The 21,617-nt window shown below is 40.9% G+C and overlaps 1 protein-coding gene and 1 long non-coding RNA gene across 3 annotated transcripts in view; one reads left to right on the top strand and one right to left on the bottom strand.

The window, feature by feature from the left end:
- LOC138762399 (serine/arginine repetitive matrix protein 4-like) overlaps positions 1–21,617 on the top strand; it is a 302,092-nt gene that overhangs the window by 126,860 nt on the left and 153,615 nt on the right. The gene's annotated exons all lie outside the window — the stretch shown is intronic.
- LOC138761265 (uncharacterized) overlaps positions 1–21,617 on the bottom strand; it is a 40,259-nt gene that overhangs the window by 9,405 nt on the left and 9,237 nt on the right. Inside the window, exons 3-4 of one of the 2 annotated variants that reach the window (XR_011356225.1) lie at positions 8,215–8,278; positions 7,978–8,107 (exon numbers count right to left, since the gene is read on the bottom strand). This is a non-coding gene — a long non-coding RNA (uncharacterized lncRNA). Of the gene's footprint in view, positions 1–7,977; positions 8,108–8,214; positions 8,279–8,672; positions 8,764–21,617 lie in introns of those variants that run through there. The other variant, XR_011356224.1, reaches the window with a different exon arrangement.

The raw sequence follows: 21,617 nt of genomic DNA, 5'->3' as shown, positions 1-21,617 counted from the left end.
TATTACTTAGTCTAATATTAACTAGCGTAGCAGTTAGTGCAACATTGGGATGGGACCGAGGTTCGAATGTCGCGCTGTCTGTAAGGAGTTTGTATGTTCTCCCTGTATTGGAAGAAGTCACAGACTCTGGTTTCCTCCCACTGTTTGAAACAGAACAGAGTGTAGGTTAATTAGGTGTAAATTGGGCAGCACGGACTTGAGGGCTGAAATGGCCTGTTACTGTGCTGTATGTTTAAATTTAAATTTTAAATATTTATTTGACTCAATTAAACCTTTGCAATTATAATCAGTTTCTGAGGCCATGGGTGATTATTCTATCTAGTTTAATAGTTGCAATCTCTTTGCCATTTTGAACAGTGACAATTGAGCAAAAGTTTGAACTTCACATAAAATCAGTAATTATGTGTGAAATTATTTTGATGAAGCAATCCATGATGGAACAAATTGGAACGGTCGGGATTTTGCACTTAACTCCATGTGTGTTGTTGCCCAGATTGGTGTGAATTGACAGTCATTAAAATCTAATCTGTCCATCATATTTACAAATGCAGAGCCACAATATCTTCCACGAATGGTGATGGTCAGAGCGAAGGGACAATTAACCATGGGGTGCACAACAGTAATTGGCTGCGAGGTGAAGCAGGTGGGGGGGGGGGTGATTAGAAGTGAACTGGGGAGGGGGAGGAGGGGCAGAAGATGGGTGAGGACCCAGTGCAACAATGGTGAAACATGGATAGGTTGAGGAGCGAGAGCAAAGCACGTTGGGTGGATTAGCAGTGGATCTAGCTGACAATGGGCTGGAGAATGTAGAGAGCCAGCGCACTGGAGTAGGGTGAAACGAGTACAGGTCGGGAAGTCAGAGGGAAGCGATGGCAAAACCATCTTGGGCGGTCAGGAGAAGTGTTGAGACAGCAGGAAGACACAGATCAATGCGGACGGCAGCATGAGGCTCAAGTGGGCCTGAAAGTGCAGAGCCTGGATGGATAAAGCAAACCTGAAGGCGGCCACCAATGTGGACAAAGGCGGCCAGCAGCTCACAGGGTGGACACGGGCAGCATGAGCAGACCTGAAAGGAAGACACAGGCTGGAAGTGAAGTGTACCGGAAAGTGTGATTGGAGTGGACCAGAGCACGGAAGAGGTTCAGGGTGAGGAGCCGTGCACGAGTGAACTTTGCTTCAAAACAGTGGTTTTTGAACATTTTCCACTCACATCACCTTGAGCAATCCCTATGCCATAGGTGCTCTGTGATTAGTAAGGGTTTACTTCAGGTGATATGTGTGTGTGGGAAGAAAAAGGTTGAGAACCAGTGCTTTAAACCAATAATTAGTTTCCATATGAAATATAAAACTTGGAATAACTTCAATATTCAATGCCATTTTGGACAAGTTGGACTATAAATACTGTATCTGAAACATATCAGTGTCTGTTTGACACCTCTTACTTAGACCATATATTTTTAAAAACTACTTAAAATCAACCTAATCTAATCAATGTACATTTTCCTTTTGGATGTTAACAGTCCATTTGCTGTTATGCCATCAGCTTTCATTTCTATATCCGACAACATTGTGCAAGTTTGAGTGAGGTCATTTCTATAATCTGACAACGTTGTGCGAGTTTGAGTGAGGTCATTTCTATATCTGACAACGTTGTGCGAGTTTGAGTGAGGTCATTTCTATATCTGACAATGTTGTGCGAGTTTGAGTGAGGTCATTTTTATATCTGACAATGTTGTGCGAGTTTGAGTGAGGTCATTTTTATATCTGACAACGTTGTGCAAGTTTGAATGAGGTAATGAGCTTACAAGAAAGAACTCCAGGTTATTCCTGAACAGTGTGAAGTCATTATGGTAGAAAGGGGGTCTGGCAGCCTCGCAAAGGAACATCTTTAGCAAAAGTGAATTTTAATGCAGGCAAAATCATTTTCCATGTCTATTGAAATCATAGAATTGAAGCAGCAATTTATACTAGGATGAACAAAGATTGAGGGGGGATCTTATAGAAACATAAAATTCTTAAGGGTTTAGATAGACTAGATGCAGGTAGGTTGTTTCCAATGCTGGGAAGAACCAGAACCAGGGGTCACAGTTTAAGGATAAGGGGAATGTTTTTAGGACTGAGATGAGAAAAAAATTCTTCTCTCAGAGGGTGGTGGATCTGTGGAATTCTTTGCCACAGGAAGTAGTTGAGGCCAGTTCCTTGTCAATATTTAAGAGTAGGTTAGATTTGGCTCTTATGGCTAAGGGGATCAAGGGGTATGGAGAGAAGGCAGGAACCAGGTACTGGTCAGGCATGATCACATTGAATGGTGGTGTTGGTTTGAAGGACCAAATGGCCGACCCCTGTGCCTATTTTGCCATATTTCTAAAGCCCTTAGCAATTGTGGACAAGGTTTTCAAGATGGTGTACTTATCTGGTGCAGGAAAGTTAGATTTATAGCATAGAACCATATCAGGAACAAACAACTCCACTCCAAACATGAACATTATAAGTGTAACTACAAAACCTTTTAAATATGAAAAAATCCCAATGAAATGATGAGCCTCAACTTTTCTGGACAGCAATCAATATTTTGTAATCCCATTTACAATCCCTTTAAAATAACTTTATAAATGTATTAAGTTTTTATTAAGCTCTTAAAACACGGATCTTAATTAATGATTAATTATAATTACATGAGATTCAGCTCAAACATAAACTATCCCCAGATGGGAGCCACATTCTGAAAAGAATTGCTGTGAACAATTGATAATGGGATACGCTGGGCCAATTCTGAGTTGTTATGAAGTTGAATGGAGGCAGGGATGCCTTGTAGTGGTTGCACATTTCACTTTCAAGCAGTCTTTGGTTTAAGTTAGTAAGAGAATGCTTATTTTAGATGAGGCAGCTTCAGGCCTCCCTTACCCACTGGAACTGCCATGGAGCAATATTTCTAACATTGTACATGAAGCCTAAAATGTTCACAAGCAGGATTGTACAGACCACCACTTGGATCATGTTAAATTCTTGATCTACTAAAGATCAGCTTGAATGCTAAGGGTTAAATTTGCAATTACCTGCAGCCTTTCTGCAAAATTTGTGGCATATTTTATGAGATGTAATCTAATTTCTTTTATGGGAATATTGGGTACAAAAAAAAGTGGTCAAGTTAGAATCCTGCACAGTGTCATCATCAGGAGGCAATGTGATCTCTGGTTTCCCTGCTGTGTGGTTATTTTTAGACATTCTCTTGAGGGAATAAAGGGTTGAGGGGGAGAATTAAAGATGTCCAAAGAATGGCTTTTAAAAAGTGGATGCAGAAAAAACATTGACTTAAGATTAAGAATATAATGGGAGGTGTTGAATACAAGATGATCACCAAGGAATGTCAATTGGGAATTCAGACAGAACTGCCCAGAGAGGAGATGGGCAGGTGTTTGAGAAGAATAAATATATTTAAGAGGAAGTTCGGCAAGCAGATGAGGAATAGTGGATTGCACTGATAGATGTAAAGGTGGAAAGATGGGAGGAGACTCATGAAGCATAGGGACATGAGAAGTAGCAGGAGTAGGTCATCTGGCCATGGATTCAGCCAACTAAAAGCTAACATGCAATGGTTGCATTGAATGGCCAATTTCTGTGTAATTACTATGAACTGTGTTTCAGTTACTGTATATGTAATTTATTTAGGAAATCATTCTAAGTAATGTTGTTGGCACTATAGAATTGAGCAGACAGTTTACTTATTTGTAGAACCAGATTATTGCACTGCTACCACAAGTAGTAGTTGGAGATCAAATTAATGCAATAGATCCATTTTATTACTTGAGTCTAAGTCTAAATGCCAGTTTAAATATAGACATACAGCATGGTAACAGACCCTTCCGGCCCATGAGTCTGTGTCGCCACAATTAACCTTACAAGTCCTATGTTTTAGAATGGGACAAAACCGGAGAACCTGAAGGAAACCCAGGCAGCACAGGGAGAAAGTACAAACTCTTTACAGACAGTGCCGATTCAAAGCCAGGTTGATGGCACTGTAATGGGATTAAGCTAACAGCTACGCTAACCGTTCCGCCCCAGATCTCAGTGAGGCAAGACGTACTGATGATCCACACAGCCAATAGATGGAGCCAACATGTTATATTTTAAATAGATATTGTAATAATTATCAGTAAACCTGTTCTTAAGATGGTAGTCCTTTAACCCACACCTGTGGTGATGGATTGTGGCCATCATCGTACCGTGCTGGGTTGGCTGTGGTTATTTCCCTATGAATACCCTCACTTCATCTAAAGTATATTATGGCCATTTTACATGGATAATTTAGTTGAAGTACGTCAGAATTAGGACAGAATGCTATCCAAAAGGCTCTTGGCAGTTTGATTTTACTCTTCTTATTAAAAAGTAAATCACAGAGCTAACAACTTAACAATCCAATTAACCTTGTGCAAAAATATTATCCACTTCTGTTGCAGGAAAGAATTTTCTTGAGTGACTGTTTCCTTCAGACTATTTTGCTGCAGATATGATTACTGAGATTAAAGGAGGACAATTTTCGAATAAGCCTGGTGGCTTTGACAATGCACTGTCTCTGTGCTCCCTGAGACCTTGAGAAGCAGCTGAGGCTACGATGGGGGTTTAAGTTTTCAAAATGATGAAACACGAGGAGAAAATTATACGTTTTGAGGCTAAATATGTTTTGATTCTGAGGTGTCATTCAGAACAATTACACAGAGCACCAGGAGAGAATTGCTTTCTGCATTTTATTGGCATGAGAGAGCAGCTGGTAAACAAGATGACTTAAGTGGCATTGCTTTGCCTGTGAGTTCTTTTTAAGTGTTATTCTTCAAGTAAAACAGCTCAGATTTCTGCCTTCCAACTCTTGAAACCTATCATTCCAGATGATTCTCTACATAATCATGATTCAGAGTGATCTAGATGCCCTTGCAAGACTTTATTTCTTCATAATATGACTGATTTCCAGCTCTGTCAGTGCAACCTTTGCTCAACCCATCCCTGATACCATTGTTACTTCCAAACTCAATTATCCTGAGCTGTGAGCTTGAGGACCTGCAAAAGCTTGTATTCCAACTGGCATAGGGCCTTGAGCATAGAAACAGGCCCTTCAGCCCACAATGGTCTTCAAGCAACCATTTACCCTAATTTTAAACTACTCTCTGCATTGCTCCCGGATTCCTTCTACATATGAGGGGTTCAGATAGAGTAAATGTAAGCAGGCTTTTTCCATTGAGATTAGGTGAGACAAGAACTAGAGGACATGGGTATAAGGGAACATTACTGGTAACTTGCACAGTGCTGAGAGTGTGGAATGAGCGGCCAGCTGAAATGGTGAATGCAGGCTTGATTGTTTTTTTGCTTTCAAGAAAAATTTGGACAGGTATAAGGATGGGAGGGCAATGGAGGACTATGTTCCAGGTGCAGGTCAATGGGACAAGGCAGAATAATAGTTCAGCACACACTCAAGGGGGCAAAAGGCCTGTTTCTAAGTTGTAGTGTTCTATGGTAAATTAGGGGAAAGTTATAGTGGCCAATTAACCTACCAACCCACATGTCTTTGGGATGTGAGAGGAAATGGGGTGTGGAACCCAAACTATCCAGCAAGAATATGAAAACTTCACACATGGAGAACTGGAAGTCAGGATTGAACCCAGGTAGCTGGAGTTTCACACAGCAGCTCAGTCCAGCAGCTTCACTGTGTCTCCCCATTCCTGTTCATCCATTCCATTTAATCCCTTCTGCACCAAATCACCATTCAGCCATAACTTGTCACTGCAGAACACTGGAAACATGAATGGCCATGGACCTCTACTAATGGCTAGCTGATGGTTCGAGGGGTGCATTTCTGCGCTCTATAGAAAGAAGTTTCAGAATATACAAGACATAAAGGACTTGCACATTTTCTCTCCGGCTGTGTTCTTAGTCTCGGCGAAGATATTCAAGATGATGCATGCGTTTTAAACCCTACTGGAATTCCCTGTGAAATTTCACATTAAAATATTAATGGAATCGTCATCAGAAAGAGGCCCTTCAGCTCACTGTGCCCATACTAACCTTTTTGCTCAACAACACAAATCCCATTTCCTTACAAATAGGTTAATCTGGGCTGAAATATCAAGAAATTAATCAGTTTCTTTAGTGAACAGTCGTTCAGACAGGAGAATGCTCTGTAAATGCCTTCCTACAGTACATTTAGTATGAGATCACATTTCAAAAGCGCCAGTAATATACTCTGTTCCTCACATCAGTCATCATTACCAGTTCTCTAAATAAAATGAAGCAATTATTAATGCTGGTGTATGTGGTTCTGTGTTGAGCTGGATTCAAGTTGTAGAAATTCATTTCTATTTGATCATTATTTAGCAGTCAGTGAACAAAAATACTAAAATAATTTTACTGGTATAAAATCGTTTTTAGCTTCTGTGGTGCTCAATTGAATATTAGGTTTATAGCCACAACTTAAATAAAGCATAAAACGAGCCTTTTGAAAAATTTAGATGGAGCAATAAAAAAGTGAATATCAATCAAATTCAGATCGTAAGCCTAAAAAGTTGCTGAATAATTATTAAAATAAGCCTCTTTCATTTGACAAGCACCAATAATATCCCTCTATATCTTTTCCTCCATGTTCCCATCCTATCAAAGCTATCCTTTGTAGCTCTCTGCCTCTCCCACAGCAGTTTATTTTTCCTCTTCTCCCCTCCCACCTGTCTACACCCATTACCACTTTACCATACTAGGCTTCTCCCCTTTCCCCTTCCTCCCTTGTCTCCTCATTTTATTCAGGCAGCTACCCAGCTTTATCTTACTAATGATGAAAGGCTCATGTTGGTTACCCTTTGCTTCCTATGGATGCTGCTTGACCTACTGAGAGTTTCTCCAGCACATTTGTGTACTGCACTTGACCCTGGCATCTATCTGCATGTTTTCTTGTTTAACTGTATTTTTCCTTCATGAGAACTGCTGGCAGCTTCATATGGAACTCTGGTATTTCCTGGTGTAAAGATTGAGAAGTTTAGGAGTCCTGCAGGATTGTAGAAGTCCTGGGAGGTGCAGGTGTTTGTCAGAGTTTCTCCAAACCGTTGTTTATGGAATCCAGAGCTAGATGATACCTCACCTGCTGTTCCCTAGACTCATAATGGGATGTCTGTCCAGACAGTCTTCCTATGGCATGAAAATGTTTTGCCAAATGTGTTTGGATTTGGGGATTTCTAAGGTATAAACACCCTACGCTTCCACCAGCGTTGTCTCCGCTCCATCCTCAACATCCATTGGAGCGCTTTCATCCCTAACGTCGAAGTACTCGAGATGGCAGAGGTCGACAGCATCGAGTCCACGCTGCTGAAGATCCAGCTGCGCTGGGCAGGTCACATCTCCAGAATGGAGGACCATCACCTTCCCAAGATCGTGTTATATGGCGAGCTCTCCACTGGCCACCGTGACAGAGGTGCACCAAAGAAGAGGTACAAGGACTGCATAAAGAAATCTCTTGGTGCCTGCCACATTGACCACCGCCAGTGGGCTGATATCGCCTCAAACCGTGCATCTTGGCGCCTCACAGTTCGGCAGGCAGCAACCTCCTTTGAAGAAGACCGCAGAGCCCACCTCACTGACAAAAGGCAAAGGAGGAAAAACCCAACACCCAACCCCAACCAACCAATTTTCCCCTGAAACCGCTGCAACCGTGTCTGCCTGTCCCGCATCGGACTTGTCAGCCACAAACAAGCCCGCAGCTGACGTGGACTTTTTACCCCCTCCATAAATCTTCGTCCGCGAAGCCAAGCCAAAGAAAGAAGAAAATATCCACCACTGATGGCAGCAAGGAGTTATCTTCTAAATGTGCCTGCAGAACATGTGGAGAAGAAACACAATATAGTATAACATTACTTTTAGGGATGTGACTCCAATATTATGAGCTCAAAGGAAAGGGAAAACATACTGTGAAAATGAATGACTTGGAGAGTTTATTGTAGGGATTAAATATTCAAGACTTTCGTTGCATTTGCAATCTCCATGAGTTGCTGTATCTGTAGTGTTGTCACATGTTGGACTGCAGTGAAATGTGATGTTAATTCATCATATTGGCAAACATGTGGGACGTTTGGTTCTAAATCAGGGATAACAAACAGCATCTTCAGTGTGCTTGAAAGTTACTCACAGAGGATAACACAAATTCCATTTTTTTTTTAAAAAAAACTTCTATTACAAACTGACCTCAGCTCTGAGAGCAAACAATTCAATTTCTCTGGAGTTTATTAGACCCACGACACTTTCACAGCTATAAATAAAGAGTAAATTAAAAATAAATTGCAGATACTGAAATTTAAGGTAAAAGCAGAATTTGTGAGAAGCGGTCAATAAGTCAGGCAGCATCCGTGCAAAGAGAAACAGGGTTAACATTGCTAGAACTGGGAAGAGAAAAACCAATTTGATTAAATTAACTTTCCTCAAGGAACATGTGGTGTTCACCAGTGTTCAGCAAAATTTGGCACGGCCTGAGCTGCAAAATCTTCCGACAGACCATGCCAAATTTGTGTGGCTAGAGTTCTGCCTACATGAGCAGCACGTCTCTGCCAACACTGCCTTCAGAAATCCTTACTACTTCAGCAGGTGAAGCTAGTAAGGTTGCTCTTATTAACCAAAAGACACACCCTGCCAGGAACCCTTTTTACCTTTGGCCTCATTGATGAAGGAGGCTTCCCTTCTGCCCACTCCTGGCCCTGCTGGAGGTTCGGCGGGACTTTGACGATAGCCTGCACCCTGCTACAAACAAAAAGTGATCTTCATTTCAGAACTGCTCAGAATGGTCTTGTGTTGTTCAGATCCAGAGTTCTGCATGGTGAACCTCTGTCCTGCTCCAACTACCACCTCTTGAGATCTGCCAGAGGACGTGCTTTTATGGTGCAGAGATTGTTTACCTCCACGTGATTCATCCGTATTATAGTTCCAAATGGATCGGGAAATTTCATAATGAAATCATTGATATCAGCACTGAACATTCTGCATGAAACAACCACGTAACAATCAAAACATGGTAGCATCTTTTGCTATGCATTAAGACATACTATAAATCCACAACCATAAGTCATAATCCATGTTCACTCTCTTCCAGTCCCATTTTTTTTAATTTTTGCACCATTTTGATGAATTTCCAGGTCGACATGATTTAATTGCCTGCTTAGCCTGGTGTGCAAGGCATGCAAGTGTTTTCGAACCCAGCTTTTGTGCAGGATATAAGATGATATTATTGATCACTCAAAACAGTTGTAGATATTATCACAAAAGTCTGAATTGCTCTTTACAGAGTGTTGAGATAATTGTATGATTACTATCTCCTAGTTGCTCTTTTTCAGTAAATAATTAAAAGAAAATTAACTTGTCAGCAAAGAGCCAAAAGAGGCAGTGTTAAAGGGGAAAATCTTCATTGCTCTAATCGGAGGCTTATGAAGTATAAGGCTTATGAAGTAGGGCTGAGCTGGTAGAGGGAAGAGAATGTCCATGGAGTCACGTAGCATGGAAACTGGCCCTCCAGCATGCTGAGTCCACACTGACTATCAAGCACCCATTTTAATTTATATTAATCCTGTTTTATTCTTCCCCCCCCCCCCCCACCATTTCCATCCACTCTCCCCAGACTCCACCATTTGCCTGTACATGAGGGGCAATTTACCTCCTTTCACGTCTTGCAGATGTGGGAGGAAACAGGAGCTGCTAGAGAAAGTCTGTTCAGTCACAGTGAGAATACACACAGACAGCCCTGGCAGACAGGCTTGAACTGGGGTAGCAGGAGCTGTGAGACAGTAGTTATATTTGCTGTACCACTGTTGTCTAGGGAGCTAGATGCTTTGGAATTCAACATGACATCAGATTTAGAGTCGCTGATTCAAAAGGGAAATACAAAATAATTTACTTCAGCAATGTATCTCTGTCTTCAAATGGGAAGCCCCAAACAGAGGGTTCATAAATCCAGGCCAGGATGGGAATCAGACTTGGATGTAAGAATTGACAAATAAATCTGGTCTGAATGATGTCAGGATAGTAAGACTAATATGGGTTGGTACAACATAATTTTTTTTGCTTTAATTATATCTCACACCACAGAAATTAAACAGAATAAATTCAAACCTTTCAGATCAATGGTTTAGATGTGATACATTCAATCTGGTCATGTCCTTTTTGTATAGCTTTAGGAAAAATTTTAACCCAGATTACAGGAACACAATTTCCATAAAACCCCAGAATTATTTTTATTAAAGAACATTTCAGGGATAAGACCCAAATATCAAAGAGACTTTGTCAAAATTGAGCTGGCAGTGGCCAGAAAATGTGCAGCTGTTGCATGGAAGTCTGATTCACATCTAAGAAGGCCCATTGGAACACAGAGATAGTTATATTCCTCTGGAGAAGATTATCTACAACTTGAGAAATGTTTACAAATTTTGCAACCATATTTACAAAAATTAGGTGTAAATCTTTAAATGAGCCCAGCATTGATCTTCTCCAAAGAAGATTAAATAGAATATGAATCTGTGATCCGTGGAGTGTGTCACTTTCAGAAATCCGCTCTGTTTTCCTTTTTTCTTTCTTTATTATCTTGTTTTTCTATACTTTCATTCATTTGTTTTTCCTTTGGGATTTTTTTGGGGGGTGGGGGTTGAGGTATTTGAGTTAATACCATCATGAAGAAAATACTGAATATACTTTTGCACTTGCATTTTTAACTTTGTAATTGACTCCATGTTTGGTTTTTCAAAAAAAATTATTAAAAAATACGACATCAGATTTTATTGCCATGAAATTTGGTGTTTTACAGCAACAATGTAGTGCAAACATACATATCATAACTATCTCATGACTTTACTATAAAAAATAAAAATAATAGTGCACGAAAAGTAAGGCAGTGTCTTTGGATCATTGATTGTTCGGTGTCTTTTAGTTCCTGTACCTTTTCCTAATGGTAGCAGTGAAGAGGTCATGGCCTGGGTGGTGGGGTCTTTGAGGATAGAGGCTGCTTTTTTAAGACATCACCTCATGTAGATGTCCTTGATAGAGTGAAGTTTGGTGCCTGTGATTTGGCACCTCCATTACTTGACAGTGATGCAACCAGCCAGAATGTACTCCACAGCGCACGTGTAGAAGTTTGAGAGTTTTCGGTGACATACTGAATCTCCTCAGACACCTCACAAAGCATAGTCACTGGTGAGCCTTTGTGATTGCATCAAATCCTCAGAGATGTTGACATCAAGGAATTTAAAGTTCTTGACCCTTTTCTCTACCGAGCCCTCGAAGAATATAGCATCTTGTTCTCCTAACTTCCACCTGAAGTCCACAATCATCCCCTTTGGTTTTGCTAATGTTGAGCACAAAGTTGTTGTCTTTACACCATTCAACGAGCTGATCTATCTCCCTCCTTTATTGCCATTGTGATTCTGCCAACAAACCATTCTAGTTTGGTCCTCCATCTGTATTTTTGAAACAGAAGGACAAGGGAAGATGATATCGGGCTGGTGGTGATTAGAGAAATGGCACTGGCAAGGACTTGTGTGTCCATCCTTCTCATTTGAGGGTGAGGATCACCCTACTGAGGTTTATAAAATCATGTTGGGTACCGATAAGTTGGATTGTCAGGTTTTATTTCCTCCCAGGGCAGTGAAGTCTAAAATTAAAGAGAAGCACAAAAAATGCTGGAAGAACTCATTGAGACAGGCAGTGTGTATGGAAGGCAAAAGGTGGCCAATGTTTCAGACTGAACCCCTTCAAAGGGGATAGAAAGAAATTGGCAGATGCTTGAAAATGGTTCCAAGGCGACTTTCATCTGGTATCTGCCCATTTCTTGCTATTCCTGATGAAGGATTTCACCCTAAATTATCGACCATTTTCCACAGTTGCTGCCTGACCTGTTAAGATCCCCCAGCATTTCATCTGTTGCCTCAGTTTTCTAGCATCTATGGTCTCCTCTACTTAATACTAAAGAGGATTGTTTGAGGAGGGAGGTGAAATATTTTTAAAATTAACAGGCCATTTCTGCCTATGAGTCCGTGCCACCCAATTAACCTACACTCCCCAGTACATTTCGAACGGTAGGAGGAAACCGGAGCCCCTGGGGAAAACCCACAGAGATACGGCGTGAATGTACAAACTCCTTACAGAGCGCAGGGTTCAAACACTGGTCCAAATAGCTGGTGCTAACTGCTACACCAACCATACCAGGGACTTGACATTTTTCATACAGAGTGGTGGGTATATGGAATGATCTACCAGACAATGTGGTAGAGGGAAGTACAATAACAATATTTAAAAGACATTTGACAGGTTCATAGATAGGAGCAATGGCGACAAACAGTGACCAATTCAGGAAGGCACCTTGGACAGCATGGACAAGTTGAACAGAAGGGCTTTTGCCATGCAGTTTAAATCCATACTGCCACAAAATCCAAAGGAGAAGAAGAGGAAGAGAGGATGCAGAAGGTTTACCCCTGACATACAGTGAGAGGGGAGAGGAGGAGGCTCCACTGCACAAGATACAGGTGGAAGAGAAGCAAACATTCATGGCAGTCAGAAAGAGCACATGTGAATCCTTTTCCCTGTCTCCACACCCTTCCTCCCTAGGTAACATCATCTTTGTTTCTCAGATAATGAATGGTCAGAGGTTTACAGCAGTGCCTCGTGTCATCTCATTTCTCAGGTTGTGGGCTGACATTTCAAAAAGTGTTTTTTTAAAAAAAATCCATTATTTGCTGACTAAGCTTCAACAGACAGTCAACAATGGCATGATCATAATTCAGTCTCTGGGTGACTTTGACAAGCTGAATAATTCTAACAATATGTATGAAGGGAACATTTCTATTTGAAAGACAGTACTGTGAGTTTACTAACATCTTGCTGCTTAACAAGGCTCTGTGAAAATCTTGAAGTTTATCCACTAAACTGGTATATCTTTCCATTGATGTGTACCTCACAGTGCTCATCCCCGCGATCCCAACCACACAAGACACATGACAAACATAGGCTTGCTTCATCTTGTACTTCGTGAACTTGATTGCCTTTTAAAGAACTTTCAAACAAAGCCGCAGGAAACTCATGGGAGATGGCTGACACGATTAGGACAATACAATCTTGAGCTTACTTGAATTGCATGTTTCATACTGTGCCTGTCAGTTTCAAGATAATTATGGAAAATAATAGGTCTGGTCCTCAGGGTAAGATTCTAAATCGGAGAAAGGCCAATTTTGGATAATATCAGAATGGTTCTGACAAGTGTGGATTGGTGCAGGTTGTTTTCCCAGCAAAGGTGTCAGATAAGTGGGAAGCCTTCAAAGGAGAAATTTTAAAGTATGGATTTAGTATGTTCTGGTCAGAATTAATGATAAGACAACAGGAATAGGGAACCCTGATTTTTGAGATATAAAATTTATGAACCCTGATTGCATTAATCTGAAATCTCAGTAAAGGCATTGTTCCAGTTATTAAGGAGGGAACTGTAGCTAAATTTTAGTTCTTCATATTGACAGTTCACCATGTGGCCCAAATGCAAAGAAATAGTTTGTTTTCCCATTTGAACAGATGGAGACTAGTTTGGTAACTTCTTGAAAAAAAGTGCAAGATTTGAAAACTTGCATACACAGTGCCCTCCAAAGATACTTACTTTTTTCATTTATTTGCCCCTTTGCTCCACAGTTTTAACTTTGTAATCAAACATTTCACATGTAATTAAAATGCACATTCCAGATTTTATTCAAGGTTATTTGTAAACATTTTGGTTTGACCATGTAGAAATTACAGCACTTTTTAGACATTGTCCCCTCATTTTAGGGCACCATAATATTTGGGACATTGCAGGTATAAGAGAGCTGGGCTTGCTTCTAAGGTTTCGATGACCTTTGGAGCCTGTAGTTGCAATTTTTCACCACGAGGACCAGAATTGTGCCAAAGAAGCCAGTGAGGTAGAAAAGTAAAAATAACACAGTGAGAGGCATTGTCCAAACACAATGGTTTGGAACCTCATTAAGAAGAAAGAGTGCACTGGTGAGCTCAGTAATCGCAAAGGGACTGGTATTCCAAGGAAGACCTCCATAGCTGATGACAATAGAATTCTCATTATAATGAAGAAAAGTCCCCAAACACAAGTCTGACAGATCAGAAAAACTCCTCAGGAGGCAGTTTGTCAATGCAAATAAGTGCTATGTTTTGGATGTTGGGCAGTCCCTTTGTGCTTCCACACTTTACTCTTGCCATCACTCTGATACAGTTTAATCTTGGTCTTATCTGTCCACAGGATATTTTTGCAGAACTCTGCAGGCTCTTTTAAATGCTTCTTGGCAAACCGTCATCTGGCCATCCTGTTTCTGTAGCTAACGAGTGGTTTGCATCTTGCAGTGTGGGCTCTGTATTTCGGTTCATGAAGTCTTCTGCAGACGGTCGTCATGGACACATCCACACCTGTGTCCTGAAGAGTGTTTCTGATCTGTCGGACACTCATTTGGGGATTTTTCTTTATGATGAGAGAATTATTCTGTCATCAGCAGTGGAGATCTTCCTTGGAATTCTAGACCCTTGATGTCCAACAGTTGATTTTGGTCATCTGAAGGTTTGGATGATGTCCTTACTGTGTTATTCTTGTTTTTTTTCAGCCTCATAATGGTTTATTTGGCTTTCATTAGCACAACTCTGGTCCTTATGCTGAAAAATGGCAACTATAGATTCCATAGGTGATCAAAAGCTTAGAAGCAAACCCAGCTCAAGATCCAGCTGTGCTGGGTGGGTCACGTCTCCAGAATGGAGGACCATCGCCTTCCCAAGATTGTGTTATATGGCGAGCTCTCCACTGGCCACCGTGACAGAGGTGCACCAAAGAAGAGGTACAAGGACTGCCTAAAGAAATCTCTTGGTGCCTGCCACATTGACCACCGCCAGTGGGCTGATATCGCCTCCAACCGTGCATCTTGGCACCTCACAGTTTGGCGGGCAGCAACCTCCTTTGAAGAAGACCGCAGAGCCCACCTCACTGACAAAAGGCAAAGGAGGAGAAACCCAACACCCAACCCCAACCAACCAATTTTCCCCTGCAACCGCTGCAACCGTGTCTGCCTGTCCCGCATCGGACTTGTCAGCCACAAACGAGCCTGCAGCTGACGTGGACATTTACCCCCTCCATAAATCTTCGTCCGCGAAGCCAAGCCAAAGAAGAAGAATGAAGTAATTAAACCTACCTGAGTACTCACAAACACCTGTGAAGCCAAATGTCCCAAACATTATGGGGCCCTGAAATGAGGGGCCTTTGTATAAAAAGTGCTGCCATTTCTACACCATCAAACCAAAATATATACAAATATCCTTGAATAATATCTGGAATGTGCACTTTAATTACTTGTGAATTGTTTGACTACAAATTTAAAATGGTGGAGCACAGGAACAAATAAAGGGGGAAAAAAAGTGTCTTTGTCCCAAATGTTATGTAGAACACTATATATCTATTGATCAGGCTGGACTTCTTGTCTTTACTGTAGATTCCACTCACTCAACAGTTAAGCAAAGTGCTCTGTTGGACCTGCTCTACTATTTCCTAGTGTGCCCAACTGAATTTGTACCTTTTTTAGTGGCTCTTTTGAAAGGAAAGTATTTGAAAATGATGGCTCACTGCTCTAAAGTATTGCACAGCCATGCAGTTTACCAATTAATGTTCAATACAGTCCACTGACTTACCATCACTAGACTAAATATCTAGATCAATAGTCCATTGCGAGCGTGATAAGAAAAACCAATCCCTATGTGACTGCTGACATTACAAAGCTTTTCACACAGCAAACTGCCCGATTACCAATTATTTTCAACAAGTATTTGTGACATTGCAAAGCACTTCTTACTTAGTTTTGCAGTTCCAAATGTGAACAATTTCTCCCACATTAGGTTGAATTGAACAAGGACATGGAGGAGAATAGTGAAGAACAGAAACAGTTTTGACAGTCCACAAACAGATCAATAGCTGAGAAGTTTGGAGCAGTCCCAGTTTATAATTTATTCATTGTGTTCTTGGTATAATTGTCATCTTCAGTATCCAGATCATGACTTCATTCAGCTGCACTTCCCTATTTTTGTTGACTTTGAAGGACTGAAAGTTGGAGTCAGGCTGAGACGGTGGGTCACTGAGGGCATTCCTCTCCAGTCCCATTTAACATCTGCCAATATCATTTTCTTTTCAGTGTGGACAGAGCACTCCATTAGGTAACATCCGTGTTCCAAGCTAGCACCTTATCCTGATAGACAGTTCTGTTGAAGTTAACATAGGTCAGAAACTCGAGCAAAAATGACGTGCGAGACTGCAATCCTTGCCCGAGATGAAATAACGCAAACAATAAATAACTGGGCAAAATTAAACACAATCTGCTGGATGAACCTGGGTGGATCAAGCAGCTTCAGTGGGGAAAAAAGAATGGTTGATGTTTTGAGTGGAAGCAGAGTGGGGTTAGATTCTTATTCAGTATCTGCAATTTCCTGTGCTGTTGAATCATTCTTTTTCCATCTCCAGTTCTGCAGTAGCGCAGCAAGTAGTGCCTGTGGCTCACAGTGCCACATAGATCCTGATTCAATCCTGATCTTGAGTGCAGTGGGTGTGAGGTTTGTGTTGTTCCCAGTGATCATTGGTGTACGACAATAAACACATCACATGATCATTTCTCCCTAACCCTTTCCATCTAGGACACAAGCTCTTTGACCAACTACCATCCAGAAGGAGGTACAGGAGCAACATAATCAGCTCTGCCAGGCTGGAAAATAGCTTTTCCTACAGGCTGTGAGATCATTCCCAATTTGTATTGATTTTTTTAAAATTAGACATACAACACAGTAACAGGGTGTATTGGCACATGACCCTGTGCCCCTCAAATATACCAATTAATCTACAACCCCCATATGTTTTTGAAGGATGGGAGGAAACTGGAACACCCAGAGGAAATCCAGACAAGGGGAGAACATACAAACATCTTAGACAGTGCTGGATTCAAACCCTGGATGCTGACACTGTAATAGCATTACGCTAATGGTGTCACCCACTTTTATATACTGTATATATTTATAAATATTAATTTTAAATGTTATCTTGATCCATATTTGTAATTACTATGCGCTGTGCATTGTGTATGTACGTGGGTGTACCATGGTCTGTAGAAATGATGTTTTGTCTGGTTGTAGATGTACAGTCAGATGATAATAAACATGAACTTGGTAAACCAAACCCTCTTTAGCATTGCATATGGTCCAGTAGTTGTGGAATCAGGAAAGACTGCACACCCATCCTCCTCCATCTACCTGAACAGTCCACCTGCAGCACCTGAGCTGGCAGTAAAGCTGAATCACTGAGCTCTCACAATCCCCTGCCCTCATTCAGCTTCCATTCCCCTCCCCACTGATCTCTGCTCAATGCGTCTCGATCCCATCATTAGTTCTCTCCTGCCTTCTCCTCATCACAAGAACAAAAAAAAACCCTGAACATGGTCTCTCATGGTGGCTGCGCAGGTGGATAGGATAATTAAGAAGGCCTAAGGGATGCTGGGCTTCATTAATAAGGGGATTGAGTTCAAGAGTCAAAAGCTCATATTGCAACTCTACAAATCTCTGGTGAGACCATACTTAGAGTACTGGTCACCTCATTATAGGAAGGATATGGAAGCTGTGGAGAGGGTGCAGAGGAGATTTACCAGGAGGTTGCCTGGAAGGGAAAACAAGTCTTATGAGGCAAGTTTAGCAGAACAGGAACTTTTCTCTTTAGAGCAAAGAAGGATGAGAGGAAACTTAATAGAGGTCTACATAGAAAAGGTGGACAGTCAGTGCCTTTTGCGCAGGGCGGCAATAGCAAACACCAGGGCATATCTCCACAAAGTGAAGGGAGGAAAGTTAACAGAAGAAATCAGGAGTAAGTGATTTACAAAGAGAGTTGTGGGTGCCTGGAATACCTTGCCAGGGATGGTGGTGGAGGCTGAAACATTGGGGGCATTTAAAGGACTTTTAGACAGGCACATGGATGAAAGAAAAATAGCGGGTTACAAGGAAGGGAGTGTTTAGATATTTTTTGGTAGGAATATAAAGGTCAGCATAACATTGAAGGCTGTAATGTTGAAAGTTCTATGACATTCTTTTTCTAAAGCATATGTTATTCAACAAGTAGACAAGCCAGGTGGGAAATTGTTAAAAAGTGCATGCTCTCTTTGGGTTCCAAGATGTGATTTCTGGGTTTCCTGAAAAGAAATGTTCCCTTTGTTCCAATGAATATTGTGTGTTAGCTATTCTTTGTCTGTGTCATGTCTCTAAGATTCATGGAATCTTAGTCGCACAGTACAGAAGCAAGCCATTTGAGTATCCACTGTAACCATAAACTGAAACTTGGTCTATAGGTTTCTATACTTGGTCAAATGTGAGAGCATCTGTTCCACCCTCTTCTCCAAACCTTTACCCCGAATCTATACCTTCTAGTTTTCAACGCTACTTCAATCCCCAGAATTTTTTTTACACCTTGTTCAAATCTGCCAGATGCGTGGAAAATTACCTAGATTTTGTTTAAAATCTAAGCAGTAACTTTAGTCCTTTTGTCTGTATCCAAGACGTCATCTGAAAATTTCAGATATACTTCAAAAACTTGCACAAATAAATTGCAAAAGGTCTGTTGAGGAATGGAAAATAAACATAACAACTGAGGTTTAAGTATGTTTGGAAATAATTTTCAGTTTCCAAACTTTCAGGAACCAGAAGCGGGTCTTTCAATCCCACAGCAATTCAGAAAATGGTCATTTTTAATTCACATTATGCCCATATTTTATGAGATATGCACTTTTCCTCAACACTGAATGCCATAGATTCTTTTGGCATGAATTTATTTCTACTGTCACTTTAAGACAGATCTCTCTCTGTGTTTCCATGCCGCAAATCTTTTAAGTGTTACATGAGTGTCTTAATGAGCCCAGTTATTGTCACTTTGCTATAAATTCCATGCAAGACTGAAACATGAATTGGAAACCAATCGTGCTTCTGCTGATGTATGGTCCAATCTAGTAGTGATGCACAGACTGTAATCATTTCAACTGGTCAATCAGCACTGGGGTTAAAATATATGAACCTTCTCACTGGATTATTGTTTGAACTGCCAGAATGCATAGTTCCATATCTCTTGCAAATTTAATGTCATGATGCGGTTTCATACCAAGAGATTGCATTCAGGGTGAAATATGGAAGGAACTTCTGTGGAGGAAGATGTGTTTTAGCTTCATTCACTCAACACTGGATGTATTCAATTCATCAGTGTTCACTGTATTTTCATGGATTTGTTCGTTTAGTTTATTTCTCCATTTTCACTTGGGGGTCCTGCCTGTAACAATAGCAAGGCAAATTGTTTCCAGGTTGCCTGTCTGACATCTAACCCAGAAAATCTGTTCAACAACAATGCGTTTTCTGGCAGTTGTTCTCTAGTCGGAGAATAGCACACAAAAAAGAAAATGCCTTTCCCTGTGCTATTTGTCCAAATCTGATCCACAGGGTCTTTTGCCTAAGATCTCTGTAGGATATACATGCAGCAGAATTTTGAATGTCTGTGCCTTTCATCACTGGCATAAAAGTCACCAGGCAGACCATGCTAAAGTCATCTTTGAGATCTGTGTTCTAAAGGTTTGCATATCGTGGTTTCTCTCCCCCCCACCCCCCACCGTAATCTGTTTTAAATTTACTTTTCAATCAGCCCTCTGCTTCTATTTCACTCAATTAAAAAAAAATCTGTGGTACAAAATCCAATGTCAATCATGACTTTAACCTAATTGAAGTACCTTCATGCGGGTTGCATCAGCGGTATTCACTGATGATCATTCACGCACGAAAGAACCTAAACCTGTTCAGTGATGGTCAACTCTGCATTCGCTGCCAAAGCAGGTCTCGAGGCTAAATCAGAAAATAAAAACACTGGTGTGTCCCCTCTGAAGTAGGTGCTTTCTCATCTCTCTCTTGTTGCTTTCCTACCTGCACACCTGGAGCTTTCCTTACCCTGAGTTCGTGACCCCCTACTCATTGCATCCCTGTCCGCCAATCTGCCAAATCATCCTGACCACTTTTCCCCACTTTTTTTTTGTAAATGTATTCCCTTCTGGGTTTTGAATGTCACTGGCAGTACCAGCATCTCTTATCGATTCTGAATTGCCTCAACTGCAGATGAAGTAGAGACTTAAGTGTGTATGGAGCCATGTAAAGACCAAGCTGGGTTAGGATGGCAGACCTAAGTGAACTAAATGGGTATTTTGAACACATAGCTTTGTGCTTATTGTTACCAAGGCTAACGTGAACTTATTTCTCCAGCTACCATTGTAGGATTTGAATTCATCTCTCTGAATCAATGGTCCAGAATTCTGGATGGTAGCCCAGTAACTCAATCACAATACAACTGTGCTTCCAATTACCAATTCACGTCACCAACGCACTCCCCATTGGTACTAATGGCAAACCCCAATGATTATACTCCTGACTACCAAACCTATTATTAACCCTGTACTCTCGATCACCAACTCGACTGATCCCCACTCCCCCTCCATCCAACATACTGATCCTCAATAAATTCATCACCCCAGCAGCCACCCCTCTTACTGAATACTTTTTCCATTGTTCACCCTTAATTCTCCTTACCATACAAAAACCACCCTTCCAGCCATGGATCACTTTGGCCATGAACCCAGGTTTTTCCTGCTTTCCCTTACTGAAGAAGGCCCTCTGGAGTCCATCCAATGACATACAATACCTTCAGCTTCATGCTTCGTGGGACTGACTAATGGCAGGCCAGTAAGTAAAGGGTACAATGGCCCATCATAGGCCAACAGGAAAACACGCTTTTAGTAGTGCCAACTGAGCAAACTGATAGATTCTAAGTTAATGTTTTCTGTACTCATAACTAATTTGTATATTTCAGTGAGGTCCTATACAAACAGTTCTCTTTCCAGATGAGACAATCTTCATGTCCTCCTGCTTTTATATATAAAAAAAATCAACTCTTCTTTTCATTTAGCACCACCTTGGTGCATTCTTTTCTGGATTCTTGCTGGTGAATGTATGTTTTCCATAAGCACTTTTGCTAAAGCAGAACAAATTCACCATGCATGTTGTATGGGACCTTGGCATCCAAATTGGTCACTTGTTACCTTTTGGTCCGATGCTAAAAACTTGAAATGGTCACTCTTTTGACTATGTTTGGACAATGAACATATCCTTTCAAAGTCTTTTTGTCGATTTAATTAGTATACTTGCATAGTACTGCCCGTATCCAACCAACTGTAATGCTGTACCCATCTTTTTTTAAAGAGTTACCAATTAGCTTCACTCTGTTGATATTTCTGCATAGCTATCCAATCTTCTTTTAAAATATTTACTCAATTTCCTTTTAAAAATTACATCAGTTTCTACCAGTGTTTCAGTACTGCAGCTCAGGTCATAATGGTTACAGAGAGAGAAATAAAACTCTATTCCTTTGGATATTTTGCCAATTATCCACATCCTGACTCATGGGAACAGTTTCTCGCTGCTTCGTTAATCAAAACCCCCAATTAGACCAGTGATTACACCTTGGTTTGTAAGTACATCATACATTACACTAACCA

This window comes from Narcine bancroftii, chromosome 4 (assembly GCF_036971445.1).
Source record: "Narcine bancroftii isolate sNarBan1 chromosome 4, sNarBan1.hap1, whole genome shotgun sequence".
Taxonomy (NCBI): domain Eukaryota; kingdom Metazoa; phylum Chordata; class Chondrichthyes; order Torpediniformes; family Narcinidae; genus Narcine; species Narcine bancroftii.
The sequence above is the reverse complement of the archived record's forward strand: the minus strand, read 5'-3'. Positions and strand labels throughout refer to the sequence as shown.